Genomic DNA, 22,038 nt, shown 5'->3' on the forward strand with positions numbered 1-22,038 from the left:
CTACATGTGAATTTTTTTCAATAAATACAGTATTGTAAGTGTATTTTCTATTTGTGATTTTCTTAATAACATTTTCTTTTCTCTAGCTTACTGTATTGTAAAAACAGTATATAATACATGTAACATACAAATTATACATTAATCAACTGTTTATGTTATCTGTAAGGCTACTGGTCAACAATAGGCTATTAGTAGTTAAGTTTGAGGGGAGTCAAAGTTACACAGATTTTAGACTGAAAGAGGTCGGTGCTCCCAATCCCCGTGTTGTTCAAGGGTCAAATGTAGTGACTTTCCCACAGTTCATTGCAGTGGTTCTTGAAAGTGGCTGCGCATTAGAATCACCTAGAGAGTTGTTTGTTTGTTTGTTTGTTTGTTTAGGCGAGGCAACCTTTGGTTAACCTCACAGATTACAAGGACCTTGTCAGCTTACAATTCTTTATTTTTTATTTTTTATACCTACAGCACCTGGTCTTCTTAGGTGGTCTCCCATCCAAGTACTAACCAGGCCCGACCATGCTTAGCCTCTGAGATGAGACGGGATCAGGCTTTTTCAGGGTGGCATGGCCGTAGACTCCTAGAGAGTTTTAAAACCATTTGATACCTGAGTCCTACTCAGTCTCTCAGTTAATCTGTTTAGGGTGAAACCAGGGAATCAAAAGTTTCAAGATCTTCCTGGGTTATTCTAATGAGCATTCAGGGATGGAAACAGCTGGTTTAATGTGCCTAACAAAATCACCTCTAGCACCTCTAGTACTTGTGTAAATATAGTCTCAGGCCCCAGATAGTATGGTTATGTAAGCTAAAACTGGAGAGTGGGAATATATGTATTTTTGACAAGCACAAGCTTCTAATAGAGACATTGGGTACATACAAATCACTCAAAGGTCTCAATTAAACCAAAGAACAGAGATTGAATTGTTTTTATTGTCATCTTTATAGACAAAAGAGAATCTAGGTCAGTCCACGAGCTAAAGAATACCTAAATGTCTACAGAAAATTCTATTTGTGCAAGACCCCACAGGCTCTTTATCTACTTCCTAAATAAAAATATGTTAGCTACCTTTGTTTAAAAGCTAATTTTTTTAAGTAGCTCTAAATATGAGTATAATAAGTACTTAAGCATTTTAAAGCTCTCATCTAGCCATATGCCTAGCTAAAGGCACAAAGTCATCTAGCTAGATGCCCCTCATCCCAGCACCACTGCTTCCAGCCCAAGGAGAAGGGAGGCCCTTTGCAGCACTGTCATTCTCAGTTCATCTATGCACCTGCTGCAAAAGGCAGATAGGCCTCAGCTCCTTCTTTTGGAAGGCAATGCTGTAGTTAAGAGGAAGATCTCAATTTCAAAATAATTGGGGGAAAAAAATCCACTTGGTGCCGAATATGTTCAAGAGAGATCTTTGAACAGAAAAGCTGCTGAATGTCCCCAACTAACAAGGGGCATCATTTGGTGTAAAGCAATTGGCTAAATCTGTCTCCACATCTCTCAGTAATATGATAAATGTAAGGAGAAGCGAATTTGTCTTGGTATTCCACAATGTGATAAATGACAGGAAATGTAATTGTGTAATGCCAACAGCACCAGAAAATTGCAAATCTCCAAATGAAATGTTCCTTTCAATCACATAATCAAGTGACTGACGGGGCATTCTAGATATTACCTAAATTACAGCTAATTTTCTGTAGCGGTTTTCTGCACCTTGCTCTGCCGCACTGGCAAAAAAGGTAGGCAGAAACGAAAAGTCATTAATTGCATAAAAAGGAGCCTCAATAGCCTGGCTTCCTTTCCCGATGCTTCCCCACAGAACTAATTCAACATAAAGCTCACGTTTGCGGTCATGAATGTTGTGTGGCCCTCACCGGGCAGATACTACAGGGGACTCTTCATCACCATGGAGACCGAGGCCGAGTTTGGGATGCCTGTTACTTTGAGAGACTAAGAAGAGACACTGACTGGCATAGCTAGAAATTCTGGGCTTCTGATCAAAACTGTCAGTAAAGGACCCTTATTCTTTATTAATTTTAAAATACAGAGATCTTTTACTGTAAGGTAGAGGAGCTCTTGGGCTACACTCAAACCCATGGGGAAAAATTATCATATTACAAAATACATCATCAAATCCTTTAATGCTTTGATTGAAGAAAGAAAAACATGAGTTGGCTGATGCATGAAATAGGAGTTTATTATAAGGATACAAGAATGTTCCCGATTTGCCAAGGGCAAAGATGGAGCAGTGCCTCTGGAACCCAGAGAATGATCATGCATCATTTTTACCCTCTGATTTTTTTTTACACACCTATTTCTTCCTTATTTCTTAGAAGACTAACATTATCTGACACTCAGTTGTTAACATGACTGGGAGAAGATAGCTGTCTTCATAGCTGTCTTGGTTTCCCAAGTTATACTCTCAGACCATGCAGACTGACTCATGCCCAGTTCCAAATTCACAGGGCAGGGATTCTGGGTGGTCCAGCTTGGGTCAGGTGTTTGCTGCTGATCCAATCTCTTATTTTCAAGTAAGCACTTGGTCACATTATACAAACAACAGCCATGGGCTCATTCCTGAGGATGGAGAGTTGGGGCCAGTGGTCAAGGGGGTGATTTTAAGCTGGGAGAATACCCTCATAAGAGAACAATTAAACAATTATTATGATAGCCGAGACTCGACCACCTCTGACATTGGATGTTCAGTTATTATGCTGCAATTTGGAGTCTAACTGAAATAGGAATTGTATCTTTAGCATTTTCCAGAAGCTGGAAGGTCTCTAACATTAAGAATCCCCGTTTTAGTCTGTTTTGGCTGCTATAACAAAATATCTCAGACTGGGTGGCTTATAAACAACAGAAATTTATTTCTTACAGTTATGGAATCTGGGAAGTCCAAGATCAAGGCACCATAATAACCAGGCCCTGGTGAGTGATCTCGTCTGGGTTCATAGTCAGCACTGCATGAAAGGGGCTACGGATCACTCTGGAACCTCTTTTATAAGGCACTAATCCCATTCATGAGGGTTCTACCCTCATGACCTAATCACCTCCTAAAGGCCCCACCTTCTAATGAGATCATCTTTAGGAATTAGGATTTCAACATATAATTTTGGGGGGACACAAACATTCGGTTCATAGCAATCTCTTATTGAAGTAGTTGCATTTTTGAAAAAGAAAAAGTGACCTTCAATAAATGGGTGCCAGTCTCAGCTATGAGTTCTAGATTGAGTTGTGGGAAATTCCAAAGCTTTGGGGACATCTTCAGTCTTCCAGAGGGTACCTGAAAGTAACTACTCCTATAGGGAGGAAGTCTCCAGGGTTGATTGGGAGAGCTACTTAGGGTTGTGGAAAAGGTAAAAAATTAAGATTGTCAGAGGATTCTGTGATGATCTGGGAGTCAAAGGAACCAGATACAGAGCTAGAGGGAGGGCATGAGATTAACAAAGGGCATGAGATTAACAAAAGGCATGAACACTGTTGAGGTCTGCTCTATACAACCTGCCTGGATAGAGGTTAGGGCCTTCTCTGTGGGCTGGTGAGGAAGGAGGATAGAAAAAGAGACTCTATCTTTTACTACTTCTCTCAGTGTCTTCTGATCTGATCACTGATGTGTTAATCTAGGGTAACACAACCAGATCCCTGTGTTAACACTGCTTTCTCCAATGCCGTTTTTCTCATTTTCTTAATAACAACCCTATAAGTTAAGTTAGTAAAAATTATATTAAAAGCACTGCTTTTGGATAAGAAACTCTAGAGAGCATTTGTCCCAGTACTTCCCTAAGCATATGATTATCTAAACAGACACTAATCAAATCTAACAAATTATTTTCAAGGTGGCAAGGGATTAAATGCTCTTTTCTACTACATGTTGGAAATCAGACCACAATTTGTACCTGCTCCATGTACAGCCTATACCACCAAGGTCCACACTGGCAAGAAAAGGTCTCATTAAGATTACATTTGAATTTGAAGTCAAACATGCACATAGACACTGAAGGAGGAACTGCCTTCATCAAGCATGATATAACAGCAATTCTCTTGTAGTTTTCCCATAAAAAAAAGAAAACTGCAGGCACTTAACTCAGGCACCTAACATAGAGCACAACTAAAGAACACCTGGCACCATGAATAAATTGCAAAATGTATCTGTTTTCAAAAAAATTTTTTTATTAGATGGTGCACTTCCAAATGTACTGCTGGTACATGACCAACAGCGGCCATTACCAAGCAGTGCGAGAACCCAAGGGAAGAGACTGAATTGGCTTTTCAAACCATTGACAGTCTCCAGAAAGTCTGCAATGTTTACTATTTTAAAATTAAACATCTGGTTGGAAGATCTGTTATTTTATGATTTTTTATAACAATTGAAAAGTCATGTTTAATTTCGTTCTTTCTCTTTTAGAATTTCAAGAAATTCTACTTTCAATCATAATAACTCCATAAGCCTTGGGCTCAGTAAGAAAAACAAAAAAATTTCCCCTTAGAATATCCATGGTCAGTTCAGCCCTTTCCTTATAAAACTCCTAGTAGGAAGCAAAACAAACTGGTTATATGGTTTTCCTTCCAATAGTCTGTGGCAGTTGAGCGTGACTGTGGGTTTATAGTGCCTCCAAAGATTAAAAACAATCCCACTTAAAATGTTCAAATCAAATTCACCAGCAAGCTAATGAGCTGTGAATGTAAATGTAAATGCTTTACTAAGTGAGCACCCATAAAAGAATTATGTGCCCTAAGTAATTATGCGCAGATGCCAATTCTCAAGAGTTCAGTTTGGGATGTTCCGCAGCAGTGGGGTGTCTTACATTTACCCTTTAGTGTCAGCTCCAGTATTAAAAAGAGGCACCTGTTTTTTAGAGTAGAGCACCAGCTGCAACCTGTTCAATGTGCAAACCCCTTCACATCCCTAGTTCTCATAGGGCCCTTGCCTTCCCGATCCCATCCAGGACTCTTCCACAGAGAAACTTGTTCATTTGGGCGTGTAAAGTTTAACCTCAGAGCACAGTTCCTACAGAGTTGAAGAAAATTGGAAATTGAGGACATCTACTCTTTGAGTATTGCATCAAGGTGGTGAGAAATAGTGTCCACAACAGGAAAATTATGATGTCATCAGAGTAGACAGCTCCAGACTTCACACTCAACTCCCATTGACCCCCATTGGCATCCTCTCTGCTCAACTGCCAGACAGCCTATCCTCTGTTCTCTTACCAAGCAAGCAAGAATCTCCTTTCTATCTCTGTTTAAACGTCCAGAAAATCTCATCCTCCTTAGCCATGTCTCCTGGATACATCTATCTTTGCCAAATCCCTGATAAAATAACTAATGCTTATCTCAATCAGAATAATTTGCATCCTTTCAGCCAATCTGTAGGGAGATGTTTGAAGGTAGGGTAAAAGAGGGGCTTTCCATTGTCCTTAGGTCAGTCTATGCCTCATACTGATCCTAAATGTTGATAAGCCTTGGACCTTTTAAGGACTAGGTTAGAAATTACTTTGGTCTGCCTTTTACTAGAAATCCTCCTACTCTTCTAAGTTAAATGAACTCCTAAAAAGTGCAAAAGACCAATTTCATGGCCATTAAGTCAGTCAGACCTACCCAAGGGTCATTTTGTGTGTGTGTGAATCCTGCCAATGGACCTTCCAACCCCTATTAATTAATTTATCCTCACCAATCTCATTTGTCCAAGAATTTCAGACAGGATTGCACTTATTTAATGGATCAATCATAAAGATATTCCTTTGGTACCGAACTCCTTTATGACAGGGATTTACATCTGTCCCTTGGATCACACTGCTGTGGAAGCTTCAAGTAGTTATTTCACTTGGTACATACACACATACAAACACACACACACCCCACATGGGCAGATCCCCTCCCTGTCAGCCTCCCCCACCAGAATTATGATTATAATCAAGGTGAGGAATTCCTATTATGCCCCACTATTAGCACATTTTCTAAAGGAAATTGGGAAATTGCTATTTTTCTTTTAGGAGAAGTAAAAAGTGTGAGGAAAAGTGTAAGGTAATCAACCTAGGAACCTGAGTGGTAAATTAATGCTAGAACTTTTAAAACTTGTTATAGTTCTTAAAACAGTTCTCCTTCTTTCAAAATTGTTTGGTTATGACATAGAGTTGACTTGTCCCCTCAAAAACTTTAATATCTCTCCCCTATAGCATCACAAATGACATACAAATCCTTAAACTTGTAGCCAAGGTGCTATGAAATATAATTGCTATCTAATGTACCTTTTCAGTATTCTCTGCTTTCATTCCTATCCCACATGAATCCATTAGACCAATGACTGATCTAGACCCACGGAGACATCTTTTCCATTCCTTCCTTCGCTGAACAAAAGTTTATCCCTGCCTCTGCACATTTGCTTACATGTGCCCTTCCACCAGAGTGCTTTCCCCAAACCATTATACAATATCTTCATTCAAAACTCAGCTCAAATCTTACTTTCCTTCTGAGTCTTTCTTAAAAACACTAGTCTATGGTACACATTCTACTATTTAAATCAATGTGCTACATTATTCTGGAAATTAGAAAACAGACAGAGGGCCAAGTACTACCACTTCCCAGCTGTATGAACCAGGGCAACTCACATATCTAAGCCTAAATTCTCCTCATCTCGAAGATTCATTCCAGTTTTAATTCCAATAAAGTCTTTGAACTTCATCATAAACTTCCAGTTACCCGTCCATGAGCAAAAGTACCACCTTTAGCAAATAAAATTACAGAATCCACACAGTATGCCCCATGCAATATTTGGGACATGTTTATTCTAAAAAAAAAAAAAAAAAAAAAAAAAAAAATTTAAGATTTATCTAAAATTCGAATTTACCTAGATATCTTGTGTTTTATCTGACAGTTGTATGCATACATCCATGATCAATAATTACCAATTAACTTAAGCGACCTGGATACAAAGGGTCTGTTTTACCTATTCCCCTAAAATTTCTGGCACAGCATCATATACAGAGTATGCACTCAAGTCCTTTGGGATAAATAGCACCAATTCCTTCAAACTAAAGCTGACTCAGTGAGCATAAGTGTTTTTACCCTCTTCTCAGATAAAAAAAAAAAAAATAGTGAGTCCAAACTAAGTTGTTCCTTTCTGACTGCTTTATTCCCACCTGCTGCTACCTTACCTAACACAGCTGCTTCATGAACAAGACTGTAAAGAAGGTCAGTAACCAGTAAACATAAACCCCTTACTGGCTAGCTGTGTATGTGTATACACACACATACATACATACATACATACATACATACATACATACATACATACAGAGATAGCAAAAGCAGTTTCTTTGTTACTTGGGCTCAGTTGTTTTATAGAACTCTAGATATCTGGCTACTTATAAAAGACTTCCCATTCCCACTCCCACGCTCCTCTACCCTTAGTCCAATGGCATGTCCAATTTCTGCTTACCATAAAAATTAGGACATTTCTCCTATATGGGAGGAAGAATATCATCGTTTCATTCTGCTGGAGATAGATCTTCATATTTCTTAAAATTAAGTCTTATAGGGTTATTAAATAATTTCATTGAAATAGAAAATCAGCAACATGTCAGAAGGGTTGCAGGTACTAGGTGGCAAACAGAACCTGGACCAGAAAGAGCCCCAGAGTTAGAGTGAGGAGATAAAAGCTAGTCTTGGTCCTGTCATTACCTCAATACCTCAATTTCCTCCTCTGACAATAAGAAAACCTGGCCTAAGAACTTGTAAGCCCCTTCAGCTTTAATGTTCTATGGCTTTAAGCAAGATTTACATGGAGGCCAAATGAGGATTTAAACTCTACTAAGGGAAATGAGATAAATACACCATTTACAGGAAATTTCTGATGTATAATGAATGTTCCTTCCTCTACAAGTGCGCTATGCAAAGAAGCAGAGATTCTAATTGTGTATTTATTTCTCTCTTTTGATCCAAAGCTGAGGTGTGGCAATTAAAAAGATACAGACAGAGATAAAAGAAAGGCACTGAGGTAAAAAAAAAAAAAAAAAAAGAATAAATTCAGTTACTTGGTTGTAATCATGAATGTTTTCCTTGAATTTTCCATTTCATAATGTTAACCAGCATCCTAGACAAGCCAGCTTCCAAGACTTACCCCAAATGTGTCTGTCCTAGGAAAACCATCCCAGACCAAGAGATAAACATAGTTTAAAAATTGCTAATCAAAAAGAACTTATCGCAATTTTCTCTGGCTGTATTAAGTAGAATTTTTAAAACAACCAAAAACAACAAAAAATAATTTATGCACATGTTTAAGGTGAGAACACATGTAGCCAAAATTACTGGCTGAATGGTGGAAAACTCAACCTACTATCCAAATAAATGCTCTAATCAACTCAAAACTTCTAGATATTTGGGGACATATAGATAAATATAAGACAAAAATTTTCCATTTTTCACTTGGGTGCTCTGGGAGAAACCGCATTAATGAAACAGCACTTGGCAAACTCTTATAGATATTAGGATTTTCAAATCAGCATTTTATGACTTGAAAATAAATAGGTTCTTACAGCTCTCCAGAGGAGCTATATGTCATCGTGAGCTAAATATCTACTGTTATTGTTTTCCCCACTGAACATTTGGTAAAATACATTCAGGTCTCTTGTAGTTATAATGCCATCATTAAATGGCAGACAAGGACCTCTGGGAGCCATACAGTCCACCCTTTTGTCCCCAGAAAAGTTCACACGTAAGCTGTTTGCAAAAACAGTCAATTTGAATCCTAGGCTAAAAGAACCCTCAGAAAGAGACACAAATTCTCAGAAATATCCACATGAAAGTACTACATGGATTCCAGGATCATTGGCATGGATAAATTGTTTGATATAAAAGTACTCAGTATATTCTGGAGTTCCTTTATAGCCAAGGACTCCTAAGGCTTGCATTTCCAAAAATTCATTCCCTACATGTTAGTAGGTATTCAGCCCAGGAAGAGTTTTATGGACAAATAGATTTGAAAAACATGAGTTTAAGCAAAATCAGATAGATTTATTTTATAGCAGGAACTTCTCAGAACCTCTAAAGTGTTGATGTTTCCCTTATGTCTCTGTAGAATCCCTTATTTGCAACAACATTAGCCAATTAAAGTGGTTTTTGCCCACTAGACTTCACCACCATTATCACCACCACCACTTTCCCTGCCTTACCCAGTTATCCTACTCAGATGTCAGATCTCAGATCCAAAATCTCTCCTTCAGGAAAGCCTTCTCTAAACCCTAGAGGAGGGGTTGACAAATTACAGCTAATGAGCCATTTTGAGTAGATCGCAAACTAAGAACTGTTTTTATATTTTTAAATGGTTGAAAAAAGTCAAACAAAGACTAATATTTTATGACATAAAAATTACATGAGATTCAAATTTTAGTATCTATAAATAAAGCTCTACTGGAACACAGCCATGCTTGTTCATTTGCATGTTTTCTTTGACTGTTTTCATACTGCAACAGCAGAATATCGAAGTTGGATCAAAGACTATTTGGTCCACAAAGCCAAACAGATTTAATGTCTAGCCCCTTACAGAAGAAAGTTACAAACTCCTGCCCTTGACAATATGCTATCACAGCACTGTATAATTTATATATATGGAACTTATCTCACCTGAAAATTTAACATATAATTGTCTGATTACCTCATTAATAGCTGTCTTCTCATGAAGCTCTGTGGGAGGAGAGCCCATGACTATTTTTTGTCACTATCTTATCAACAATGGTTAAGACAAAACCTGGCACATTGTAGATATTAACTAATTATGTGTTGTAAATGAATAAGTAAATACCTCCTGAAATTGATACTCCACAAAACACAACTTGAGAAACACTTTCTATGTATATATCCTCCAGCTGGTAGGCAGAGTAAAGAGAGACTTTGCTTACAGAATATTTCAGCAAAATAATCAAGGTTAGCAAAAGAAAAGTTTCCATGTCTTGAGGCTGCTCTACCCTGAAGAATCTGAGGAATTATAGCTGCAATTATTAAAGACCTGTAGGTGTCCTCCAGAAGCAAGTGAAGAAACATACCCAGAAACTCAAGAGGCATGGATCTCACCAGGAAAGAGCTAGGCCCCTCAGAGGCGACTGAAGAATAGAAAGTATATAAGGAAAGAAGACAAAAGGGAGGTGAGTGAGACGAGACTCCCCCAGATACCCAGATACCCTTCTGAGGTACAATTTGTAAGGACAAAAAACTCAGTGAGATATTCCTCTGGATATCAAAAGTATTTGTGATCATCCAATAGTGAAACTGCTCTATGGTCTGTGTGGCAGCTTGTCTAGACATAACAGTCCTACAGAAAGAGCCAGTGATTTCCATCACATTCTGGAAACTGCCCTCTGACCCCTTTCCTATTTTGATCCAAATCATTACTTTTCTCATCAGACACTATTTATGAAATTTAGTGCATGGACTTAAACATTACCAAGAGCTTAGAGACATGTGTCAGCAAGATGTTGTTTCCTTGAGTTTAGACCAGCTGCATTCCATAGTTATCTGTCAGCCTGTCTTCCTGATTATAAATGAAAAGGCTTTCTCCAAGGAAGCACAGAGTGCAACCACCAGGCCTTTCCTGGTTTCAAAAGAATCAGGTGCCTCTCTTTCCTCACAAAGAGCATTTCTCATCACTGATTCACTATTGAACAAAACTTTAGTGAGTGACTGTAGTGTACCAGATACCACTAGGAAAAATCATCTCTGACCTGGTGGAGCTCACAGTTCAGTGGAGAAAGCAGACCTTAACCAGATAATCACACAAATCAATAACTATTTCCAAACTCTGATAAAAACTGTAAAGGAAAACTATAGGGCACTGTAAACATGTGTCATAGGGGACGTGACTTAATTGGGAGATCAGGGAAGACTTCCAAAGATGTGACATTAAAACTGAGATCTAAAGAATTGTTTTCTCGAGGACTCAGCCCAATTTATCTTTCACGTTATACTGTCTTTATAGAATGAGAGAACAATTAATATTAGATAGGTCTATAACTATGCCACCCTAAATGGAGACCACCTAGGAATACCAGGTGTCATAGGCATTTAAAAACAAATGAACAAAAAATAAAAAAGACTTAGATAGATGGGAGAACAAAAGGAAGAAGATATTCTTTTATTTATTTATTTATTCAACAGATGCTCTGTGCCTAGAACTGTTCTTAGTAATGGAAATACAACATATGAACAAGGGTACCGTAACTTACATTCTGCTGAGGGAGATAGAAAATAAATACAAATAAATATGTGATTAGTTACATAAGCAAATAAATGACACCTCAGTGCATGAAATGTGCTAGAAGATGAATAAGGCCAGATAAAATAATGAATGTCAGAGGTGGGGGCATGATTATGCCATTAAAGAATGTAGAAACATAAGCAGAATGCAGCCAGAAAACCTCACTAATAAGGAGAAACAACTGCCTAACACATTAAAGGAAGGAAGTCATGTGGATAACGAGTCCATTCTAGGCAGAAGGGCTGTCAGCTATTGGCACTTTAACCTTATTATTTACCTTACTCAAAATCTAAAGACAATCTTTCTTTCACCTCTAAAAACTGAAAGAGATCTTTCATGAATGTCCTTGGAGATTCCTTTTAAAGAGATGCTATGCCTCTAGGCTAATTGAGGCTCTAGGCTAATTGAGTTGTCACTATTTTCCAGACTTGCCAAAAAGAATTCCCCATATTCTCCAAATATTTAAAGCAGACTTACAGATTTTTTTGTATTCCTCCCCACAGTCACTTTACATTTTTGGAGCTCTTCTACATGGCCTGCCGTAGAGCATTTTTTGGCTCAATAACCTCTTTGAGAATCTTATAAAAACTGTAGACTCTCTCTCCTCAAACCTCAAAAAAAATCATGTGTCCTAGAAATTATACATAACATTATACAAAGGAATTCCCTTAACTCTATCTGTAGATGCCTCCTGGAGTCTATGGACCTTAAGTTAAGAATGCCTATTACAGAGTTTTTTGAGGATCATTCAGTTATTCTTACTCTCAGGAAGATAGTCCTGCACTATCTGCAAAGTTATTATCATTTATTACAAGGGAACAGTTATAGGCTCACATGTCCAAGCCAAAGAAATTTACATGTAAGGTTATACTAAGAAAGTACCAGAATTGATGAGTTTAATACTTTTTTCTTTCTTCATATATCTCATACATAGCGCACGCGCGCGCGCGCACACACACACACACACACACACACACACACACACACACCCGTGGGGTTTTTTTCTATTTCTCAGCTTTTCTTTCTTAGGTCACCTGTCCCCGTGAGTTATAAATATGGCCCGCTCTAGGCTTATAGCCTAACAACTTTAAATCCAGAGGAAAAAAGAGAGCTTTGCTTCCAACTTCTCTTTGAAAAATGCCAGAAAAGAATTTTTCTTTTCTCAGTCGAAGTCACATGTCCGTCTGTGCATCAAGTTCTGTGGCTAGCCAGGGAAATGGAGCACCATGATTGCTCAGTTTTCCCAGGTACACAATTGGAAAAGAGAGATTTTTTTTTTTAAGATCAGGATACTGTTAGTAGAGAAGGGAATACTGGATTGATGCTCAACAGAGAAAAGCAATAGCTTTTGCAAATAAAACTATTAATAAAACCTAATTATTTTTCACCAAGTGATAGATATTATGCTCAAGTGTGCTTCGTGGGTTACCTCATTCATCATTCTACATGTAGTTGTTGACCAGGTAGCATAGGGCCAGATGATGAGCAATCTCGAAAACCAGGTTAAGGAATTTAACAACAAATGGCAAGAAGTATAGAGCCAATAGGATTTTGAGGGAAAGAGTTACATAACAAAAGCAGCAAGCCTGGTTAATGCAGTAGTTTTCCATATCTGTCACCAGCTCCCAGTATTGAATGGGACTTGGGAAACAATGTGCAAAATCCCAGAGTCTTTAAATTCTGAATGAAATCTGAGAGTTTTCTTACCAGACGCTTTTCTGTGTCCTTATGCCCAAGTTTCCTACGAAGAGTCTTTATTTCCTGACCATTAAACCCTAGCAATAAAAAGGGATAATGATAGTATTGAACTGAGCAGTATTTGGAGAAACATCACCTGTTAATTCAAGGCTCACCTACCAGCTCAGGGGAAAGACAAACATTTCCTTCTGGCAGATAAATGCGAGCTTCAAAGTAAATTCGAAAGCAGTGAGAACATTCTGTTATTTTCTCTCTTAACAAGGCTTGATGAAAGCAATCTCCACAGAGGCTGCCTAATTGGGCAGGGAGTTCCTCTCGGAACAGGGCTGACAAAAGGAACCAAGGGCTGGTTAATATCTGAAGGCTACCCTTTTTCCAAAGGGGAAAAGGCACTTTTTCACCTGCAGTGTCCCAGTTTTACAAGCTTCCAAGGCCTTCCAGAGGACCCCAATCAAGTGGCCATTCTCAGTATATTCTAAACAACCGTCTCCCTCTTTTATTTCATGGCACAAACGCTTTAGTTTTCTAATTACCCTGCAGGGGAATGTGTACTATTTATTTACTGTGCCTGAAAACATGCAAGGTTTGCTTCCTGCTGCTAAGATGTCCTGAGAAACCAATATCAGTAATTGCACCCCCTCTGGGCCATGTGAGGATGGCTGGCAGGCTAGTTGCATCCTCCATACCCTCAGGAACAGTTTTACAGATGAGGGACTGAGGACTGTGTAGCTAGAGGAACCTTCCTCAGTTCTGGATTCAACTTCAGCCGCGCAACTCACAGCACCCTACCTCTCCTATTTCCATGGTAACAAACCCCACTACTGACCTCTTCACTGCCTTGAGATATCCTAGGCCCTCCCAAACCTCACTGGCTACCACGTCAACCGGGACTGCATTAGAGGAACAAAAATAATGATAATAATAATAAATAATAACTACTGATATGTATGGGACTTTTTGTGTCCTACACCTTATGCAAATATCTAATTTTATGCCCATAATATCTCTGTGATTTTTCTTATTTTAGAGATGAGGAACTGTGGCGAAGAGACTCTGTGAAACATTACCCAAAGTAAACAAAGCTAATAAGGAGCAAAGCTACTGTCTCTCTAAGAAGAGGAACTGCACATGCTCTGAACCCCTCCACTACATGGCTGCCCCGGTAAGGAAGTTTGTCCTCATGAAGACTCTGTTGTCATTTCAATCAGCTGATCAATATTTACTGAGAGCTATCCTGATGCAAACGCTATGTTAAAACAACATTTCTCATGCTTCCCTTTGCCCAAAAAACTTTCAATTCAGTTAACAGACAAGATAAACACTTGACAATTTGTCAAAAAATATACCAAATAGCAATACAAAAGAGATCATCAAAAACTAGAACAAGCATGGATTCTTAAGCTGGGGTCATATGGACAGCTTCAGGGAGGTCTAGGAACACTCTTAAATTATTCGCATGTTTTTCTTCTTATATTTTCCTGGCTTCCCTTGAATAAGTGGTTCCTAACCAGGAGCAATTCTACCTTCCAGAGGCCCTTGACAATGTCTAGATACACTTTTGGTTATCTCAACTGGGAGGGCACTTCTGGCTTTGATTGGTAAAGGCCAGGGATACTGCTAAACATCCCACAATGCACAAGACAGCCCCCAAACCAAAGTATTATCCAGCTCAAAAAGTCAATAGTGTCAAGGTTGAGAAATTCTGCATTAGATTCCCAAGGCATTTCAGTCTCCTCCCAAAAAGTTAAGAACTGCTATTCCATACTTTCATTTGTTCAGTGAAGGACATGGAGATGAAGTGACTCTGCAGCCTGACACTTTTGAGCATCTCATGGCCCATATGTGCTGCCAGGATTGCCCTCCTAAGACTATAGAATCCTTCAATTTTTTGTTGGGTGACTTTGTACAAAACCTGAGCACTTGATTCCATGGCTAAGCCTCAGTGGGTTTAGTGGTCTTGAGTACCATGATTGCACTTCTACCAGATCTTTGAGCACTTTGCACAAAAGCCATCCAAAATGTTAAATATATCAACCAAGACACAGCGGACTTATTTGGGGGCATGGATTGAGGAAGCAGTAGTCCTTCATATATTATGCCCATGCCCTTCTTTTACATTTTCAACTGGATTCTAGGTAATAGGAATGTGGTACTGTGAGAAGTTCAAAAGTCTGTGAGTCATCTCATTAATGACCACTGGGGACTGAACCTCAGTTTCTTTCTCTATAAAATACAGGACTTGGCATTTATGTTAGTCAAGGTCCCACCAAAGAAGCAAAACCAGTAGAAGATACATATTAAAAGATCCAGTGCAAGGGACTGACTGGCTTACACAATTGTGGGCCTGCCTAGAAAGTCTGAATTTTATAGGTCAGGTCAGGAAAGGCAGGCTGGAACTCGGGCTCCAGCTTAAGATTCAGTCATAGGAGGAATTTCTTCTTCTGGGAAATCTCAACTTTGACCTCAAGGCCTTTCAATTGATTGAGTCGCCCCCCTAGATTATCTCGTATTATCTCCTTTACTTCAAATCAACTGACTATGAGCATTAATCACATCTACAAAATATCTTCACAGCAACCCCTACATCAGTGTTTGACTGAATAAGTGGGGACTATAGCTCAGCCAAGTTGGCACGTGAAACTGACCATTACACTTTCTTCACAGCTTTTAAAACCAGTGATTATAATATTACTCATCCTAAACAACATGTCATTTTTTTAGGGCCAATGTCTAGGCACAGACATACCACAAGAAATACCTCTAAGCAACTGACTCAGAGGTCAGTAGATTACAAGGACTCTGGTCTAAGAGACAAAATGCAAAGATGTGGATCTGGCCACAGCCTGGGCCTCCCTGACTGCCAATCAAGAACGATTTAGAGGAAATGCTCTGAACAGGAACTCTCCTTTCAAAATGCCACTGGCAAACCATCTGTTCACCATGATAAAAACTAGAAAAAAATTTTTTTAAGGAGCCAATTATTTGCTAGAGAAGAAAAAAATGAGGAGAAAACATAATATTAGTGGAGAGGCCATTGTGATTCATGACATTCATTTATCTAGGACTTAGAATCACAGAATTTTCAAGCTAAAAAGGATCTTAGAGATAACTTTGTCCAAGCTACAGATGATGGCACTGAGAATCAGAGAGATTTATGAATTGCAATGTCAAAGAAGCTACTCAGTATCATCGCCGAGACAGACAAAGAGTCATGATTTCCCAGCCAAAGCTCTCTCCACATCTCCACTCCAGCAAGACAAGGAGATGTGCGCAGGCCTGTCATGCAAGCCTTCTACCTCCTCAGCAAATCCTGCAGTCGAGCTCTTTACTGCTGGCATTTACTCTGACAGATATCAGTAACTACAAAAGGGTACACTGTTAACACAAGATGACAAATTCTAAAATTGGCTTGTTTTCACAACTGTCACTTTTTAAGAGGTGAACAACCTTTCTCAGCTTCTTTAAAAACCTCTGGATTTCAGCCAGCTCAACATCCCCGCACTTCCTCCCACAATCACTTGCTATGAAAATGTCATTATTCTATTTTGAAGAGGCTAGAGCAGTTGTGCTTCTTTTGTAATAACTATGTTTTCTAAAAAAGGGGGAGGGGGGGCGGGGAAGCAATGAAAGCCAGGGGCAGAAAAGCTTTCATGGATCAGTCATGCTCTCAATGTGCACAGGAGAAAATAAAGTAGAAAATACAGTGTCAAACCCCATGTCAAAGGCAGAAACCCCCTTTCTCTGCAGCTTTGTTTTGATCCAGGATTGAAAGAAATGTCTTACTGCCCATCAAAGAGTGAGTCCAGCAGCCCTGCACCTGATGAACCACCTAATTCAAGGGGCAGAAACAATTCACCCTATCCAATACCCAGCTCTAAATTCTCTTTCCTGAAACCTATAGTTGAGAATCTTTGGTAGCAAAATATAGAAATCTACAAGATTAAGCAAAGAAAAAGATAACATATTAGGTTCAAATTTCAAAAATCCTAAGTAAGGTGGCCATCTCTGTGACAGCTTTGCCCTCGGGAGTAAGAACCAATAGTAAATAGTATGTTCTTCTTCCCCAGGAAATGAGAAATGAGGGAGAGGGAGGAGAGAGAAAGAGAAATGGAAAAAAGATGGAGTTTTTGTTGTTTTTTCTGCTTTTATCTCATGTAAAGGTAAAGTAGCTTTGAAGTAATAAAGGGTCTCTTTCGCTAGTCATATTTCCTTTGTAAGGAGTATGCTAGTTTATTAATTAGGCTCACTGATGATAAAGATAATCAGCAGCTGCGGAAACCTGTCATCAATTAATGGTATCAAAAATCAGTACTGTTTTGATTGTACCTTCGAACACTGAGTAGCCCAACTGATTATCAATGGCCTATTTGATAGAAGCAGGGTAATCACCTCGCTGTGATAAGATCAGTTGTTTTTTTGTTACTTAATGCTTGTAGGGTAGTTTTCATTTAAATGTTGACATGGCCTATCCTCTAGGTAGTAGGCTAGTTGCCTCGAGAAGAATATACTATGTGAGGGATGCAATTGAGGCGGCCCTTTTCTCCCCACAGATTGTGGTGCCCCCATCAAACCTTCTCTGTAAGGGAGGCACATAGAGTAGTAGCTGGAAGTTTGGCATCAAATCACTACAGCCACACTACCTGAGTTTATGGGTATGTGGCTTGTGCAAATTACTAAACCTATGAATTCCTTGCTCTTCTTATCTGTGAAACAGAAATAATAGGGAATCCATCTGAGAGAATTCTTGTGAAATTTAAATAAGATAAAGAATGCAAAGCACATAGCAAACTGTAAATACTAACAATTACTCTGAGTCAGAGCTTCCTAACCTTCCTCATATCATAACACACATTTTGAGGAAAAAAAAAAAAAAAAGTTAAAGTTTGTATGGTAACCAGAAAAGGCTAGGCTGTTCATAGCCACAAAGAGAGGCCCCCAGGGGGCCAGAGGCTGAAAGGCTCTGCTGCTTATCACACCTGCAACCCACTCACTATTGGCCAACTGAGAAAATCTCCTCTCCACATCAAATGTTCACTTCAGTTTACAGACATGTTTCTCAGGGCACTATCTGAGCCCCCAACTTAAACACTCCACATTTTCAGCAACACTGTTCTCTCTCTTTTTGTCATAGATAGTTACAAGCTATTATATTTCCAAATAATATAAATAGAATTCTTCTGTAAAATATTCACCCCACATATTTCCAGACATGGTGTCATCACAACCAAGTCTTATGGTTTAAAAGAGGAAGATGCGGGACAGTTCTAAAGTGGAGGACTTCTATCGCCCAAACCTCTCCTTACCATTTTCAAGTATACACCACGGGCCGAGGAGGAGGCTGAACCCAGGAAGGCCTGCACCCAGGTAAACCCATCGGGCCCCCATGCTGTCTCATCCTGCTCCTCTCTGCTCATGCATAGCAGCATCTCTCTCCAGACTGGCTTTCTCCTTTCATCAGTCACTTGGCAAACATGGCTGCCCCTCCACCTTCAAGTTCATGTGATAAGTTGTAACTCTCTCTTAACTCCAGTTTCAAATTTCTGGTGAGAGAATCTGATTGGACCAGACTGACTCCGTTGCCCATTCAGTGAAACCAGGGCAGCAGGCAAGCCCAGTTACAGCCCAGCAGCCAGGGCAGACATTTAAGGGTCAGTTCACAAAGAAAGAGGTTATAGGCCCAAGGACTAAGTCTATTGCATCGTCTACCCTGTCATCAGACCTGAAATATCCACCACAAGTCACTCCTTTAATGCCCTAAAGACCTTTGTTAAAAGTATATTGGTTTCTTAGCAGCACGATATTCTAAAATATTTTCAGTCATTAACATCTAAAAATGAATGTGCATATTTGACATGGAGCAGAAATGTTTCGATAAAAGTAAGGGGCCTGGGTGATTGTAAAAGTACAAGGCAATTATAGCAAACAGTTGTCCTGCGCAGAGTATCCTGGGGAAACTGGAAGCTCTCTTGATGTATCCAATATGTGTAGGGAAGATGGGAGGTAAAAAAAAAAAAGGAAGAAGGAGGAAGGTGGCAGCAAGAAAGGCACTATGAAAATGAATATGTAAACCTTCCTAGCAATCTTGGCCACAACCAGGGCTGCTCAAGGGCCATGGTACTAAAAGCTGTTCTAAATAGAGCATTAACTAATGATGCCAGATTTCTCCAGAAAAACGGCTAAAGTGAAAAAATTAGAGCTCAATAGAGGATAAAATTATTCTGCCTGGCATGACGGAAAATTTAGCTACAGGATCAAAATTTCCAAATGAAAAACTAGAACACATAGTCTGTCAAAGAATTTTTTGTATTATTTCAGAGTGAATGAGGCAGTCTGAAGAATATACTTTGGATACACAAATATTGGAAATTACTAGTTAGTTCAATAGTATATGAGAAAAGGAATAAGTTAGATGTATGCAAAGATAGAGTTAATTTGAGAGGGAATATTGAAACTGTTTTCAATTTTAAGAAACAATATAAAAAACAGCAACACAGTAAACCAGAGAAATTTTTCAAAGGATTGATTGAGGTTATGGTCTGCAGAACTGCAATTCACCTCAGACTATTAGTCAATAAGCCAATATTAATTAAGAGGTCACACAGTGCTTTCCAGTGTGTTTTTTCCTTTACTGCAATCAAGACAACATTAATTTGACTTATGACGAGCTAAATGAGTAGCTTTCAGTGTTGCCTTAGTTTCTAACATCTTCCAACAAAGTATCAAACAAGGAATAATGCCCTCTATCTCCCAACAACCCCTTAACATACACACACACACACACACACACACACACACACAGTCATTTCACATCCAACTCCTTGAAAAAAGGTTCACTTAGCCTTTGCATAGAACTCCTCATACTCACCTTATTAGTTAAAATTTGAGTGAAAGTAACAGAAAACAACTTATTTAAGGTGGAAAAAGATAGATAATGATAGCCCATGGGGCTGTCTCAAAGAAGCCAATGGCGCGTGCTTTGGTCCGCAACCGCAAACTAGAAAACTAAAGGGATAAAGTTTCTTTCACCATGTCCTGTGTTGGTTATCTCTTTCCGCAAATAGGTTTCCTTACAACAGATGGGAGATGGCCACTCCATAGTTCTGATGTTTACACTCAAAAGATCTGTTCATATTGAACTAAAATATGTGAGTCTTACTTCCAAACTTATGATCTGGCCCAAATACCTTTTTTTTTTTTTTTTAGAAAACTCTGATGATTTGCCCTTTTGAAACTAATTCTTCATTCCAGATAAAATCCCCATTTGCTACTCTTTCTCAAATAGTCACCACACTCAACACTTTTCTATAGCTGTAACTTCACTTATCTCTTCCTTCTGCTTTATTGCTCATGCCAACTCTAAGCCTGGCAAGCATAACCTCACCAACTTTGTGGACTCTGAACAAAGTTGACCTCTTAAATTCTTCTTACCCACTGAGATCAATGTCATATCTCCTTTCTGAAAAACTCCTATAACTCTTAACAAAGCCTTCTTTCAATATTTATCTCTTCGTACCTTGCATTTTCATTGTTGTTTAAGACATTGTCTCTTTCATTTTTATATTCCTTCATTACTTGTATTGCATTACCAAATAACTTTATCACAAGCTATACTTCACTAAATTTATTCTACATATTTGGAATCCTTATTGCAAACCTTAATAAAATCAAGACCCAAATGTTTTACTTTTAGAGTAGTTTTCTATTCAAAGAAACATAATCTAGCAACCAAAAATAATTTCAATCCCAAATCCTTGATTGCATCTCTCATAAAACACAAAAAGGATTCAAATACATAGTCCACAGCACCATAAAAAAAATATATAAAAATTCCTCTTCTCTTCAATCCATTTCTATTAAACCTTGCAACTACTCCATATCATCTCTCTCTATAATCCTCATATCCTCTTTAAGCTCTTTTACTGCTCAGTTCAATACTGCTTTGCTTCCCTTATCTTTTTTCTATACTGAACCAGAGTTGGCTCAAGATCAGTTCATCAGATTCCCTCTTCTAGAATCTTGGAAGTAAGACTAAGATATTTTAGTTCGAGATGAACAGAACTTTGGAATGTAAAAACATTCCACCTGTCATGGGAGAAACCTATTTAACAAAAGAGAACTGTTCTCCAGTAAGAAAAAATACTTCTTCAGAAGGCAAAGAAGTGGGCAAGGGAATGGATTGACAATTACAAAATTCTCTTAGCCGAGGTAGTATGAAATCTTAAAACAGCATGAATCTAACATTTAAACTAAGACAGCTGTCTAAAAATCTGCTGCATACTTCCTTTACTCTTTTATCTTTTACAAAGAACTTAAAAATGCATAAATAAAATAAGTAGAGGATATCAAAACATGTAAAGAAGCACCAAATTTCACAGCTTATTTTTTGTTTTGATGCAAGCTGATCGAGATGGGAAAGGCAACTTAGAAGAGAATTTCTGATGGGTTTTAAATATTTTAAAATTTTTAGATAAATGGAAAAAAGACCAGGAATCATGTCAAGTGAGTTCAGCAGGCTCACCTGAGAAGTTCTCCAAAGGAAAAGTTGGCTTCCTTTGAGTATACAAAGGGTATCTTATTGCTTTGGTCCAGAAGCCCTGGCACTGGAGACAAAGGCCCAAGAGGCTGTGGTGAATGGCAGGGTTGGAAGGTAGCTACAGGGCTCCTATCCCTGGGTCAGGGCTCCTCTTCCACTGGGAATTCACCACTGTCAGAAGTCAGCTTCTCAGCCCTTGCTTGTCCGCACTTACTCCATTGACCCTTTTCAGCTCATCTAGGTGTCTATTATTCATGCTGTTTTTATTTTCTTTGAATGAATTCCTTCAAATCCTTTTCATTCTTATACTTTTTTACTTTTAGCCTATTAGGTATTTCCTGTGCTTCATTTTTAATCTTATCTACTTTTATACTTTTAACTTTTCATCCTATCTCTTATATTTTAATTTTTTCTCTTTTACTTTCATGATTTTAACCTTTTTTCTCATAGGCCTCTAGCCTTTTCTCATTTATTTTAAATCTCATCCATTTTATCTTTTTATTATTTTTTAATGTTTAACCTTTATAATCCTTATTTGGAGTTTTATTCTTTTATATTTTTAAACATTTTTTCTTCTAT

General features: G+C 38.5%; 1 pseudogene; it reads right to left on the reverse strand.

The window, feature by feature from the left end:
- Nucleotides 1-453: 453 nt before the first annotated feature.
- Nucleotides 454-572, reverse strand: LOC118604518 (annotated as a pseudogene).
- Nucleotides 573-22,038: the final 21,466 nt, after the last annotated feature.

Source organism: Rousettus aegyptiacus, unplaced genomic scaffold (genome assembly GCF_014176215.1).
Source record: "Rousettus aegyptiacus isolate mRouAeg1 unplaced genomic scaffold, mRouAeg1.p scaffold_m13_p_6, whole genome shotgun sequence".
NCBI classification, from domain to species: Eukaryota; Metazoa; Chordata; class Mammalia; order Chiroptera; family Pteropodidae; genus Rousettus; species Rousettus aegyptiacus.